We start from the raw sequence: 1,888 nt of genomic DNA on the forward strand, positions 1-1,888 counted from the left end.
AATTTCCGCCCTAAAAAATTACTTTAAGTAAATAGATTCATATATGAATCCTTCATATGGCTCTCAAGCTCCCAAGTCACGTTTCCACCAGCTAGTCCTCCCCAAGCTACCTTCATTAAGATAATCTCTTTACCATGAAACTACTTCAGTTCCCGACCCTCTATCCACATGGGTGATGCCTCAACAGTAAGGTTATCTCTCACCAGTACATCATCCACTTGGATCACATGAGACGGATTGAGAATGTATCTTCTTAACTGAGACACGTGAAACACATCATAAAGATTAGCAAGTGATGGTGGCAAAGCAATCTGATATGCCACTTCTCCTATCTTCTTCATAATCTAGTACAAACCGATGAAATGCAGAGTAATCCTTTGAGACTTCAAGGCTCAACCAACACCAATTATTATAGTAACTCTAAGAAATACATGATCACCCTCTTGGAACTTGAGGCTATGCAGAAAAAATATATGAGCGCATCGCACGCTCAAAGATACAACAGAGTCACCATTGAACTTTATTTATTCCCAAAGAAAAGGGAAAACATCGATAAACCCAGGGGAAGAGAAAAAGGGTAAGGAAGTCGATTATGCAAGGGGAATGTATTAACACCCCTCACATCTATTGTACTCAATGATAACCATTTTGGTTGTTCTTTGCTTGAATGGGTGTTATTATCTAAATATTACTTACGAATGATCTGAATAAGAGGGAGAAAAAGAATTTAATAAGTAAGGTGCTCGCTGAGGATTGGGGCCCTCGTGCTTACGTATCCTCATGGTGCATAAGGAAATTAGAGCTCTGTAGTTCATGGTGTTAGAACAAGATTTGGTTATGCATATATACCTTGAGTTTTGATGATAAAAATGTTGTATTTAGGTGAGACCAATTTTGGTACCCTAATGGTTTGTTATTGTGTAGCTTTAACAACCAGTTCTGATTCTGAATACATGACGTGCAACGTCATCAGTTTCTGAATAATGAGATCCAAATCCGCTTCTGCACTAGCTATTAGAAGTTCTGAAAGATGTTCTATATTGCGGCTGCAATGATCTTTCTGCTTATGTGTTGATTCACTTCTGAGAGTCTTCTTAGGAGACATTATGTTGCTGCTGCAATGTTCTCTCAATTCATGCTTCTGGACGTGACTCTGATTACCCAGCTTCCGAAGAATGGGAAGCTTCTGAAGATATGTTACATAGCTGAAGATTCTGAAGATCTCAAGCTAGACGATTGAGGTTATCAAGGTTCTGACTATAGATTCTGAAAACTCTGAAGATTCTGAAGATACCGAAGATCTCAAACCAGACTACTGACACTGTCAAGGTTCTGACCAGAGATTCTGAAGTTTCTAAATCAACCTTTATGTTTCTTCATTTCATGATTCATCAAATTTCATCAAAAGCCAGTGAACTTGAAGATAAGATCAAAAGGAAATATGATCAAATAGTACATAGTAAAAATCGAATATCTTTTCCACTACCTGATTTTGTGGGCAAAGGACAACACTATACATCACACCTATCACTGATTTTATGAGCGAATGATAGTATGCGGTATAACTTCTTTCACCATCCAACAATGGATAGCCCCTCTATGAGCTTTCCCTATTTTCCCCTACAACAGTCTTCTTCTTATACTATATAAGTGAGACTTGGAGACTTGAAGAAAAGCTGTCGGTGATACAATATTTTGACAAGTCTATTTCTTTGTGAAAAGTTATCATTCTTTTGTACACAGTTTTCCTTTAAGTGTTTGTTTATCATTTGTGTAAAATCTACTTGTATAGAAGTATCTTGTAACACACAAAATATTATACAAACTGTTTGTTTAATTCTTTAAGGAGGTTATCCTTGAGAAGACAAATAAGGTTATTCTTTGTGAG

This window comes from Lathyrus oleraceus, chromosome 7 (genome assembly GCF_024323335.1).
Source record: "Lathyrus oleraceus cultivar Zhongwan6 chromosome 7, CAAS_Psat_ZW6_1.0, whole genome shotgun sequence".
Classification (NCBI taxonomy): Eukaryota; Viridiplantae; Streptophyta; class Magnoliopsida; order Fabales; family Fabaceae; genus Lathyrus; species Lathyrus oleraceus.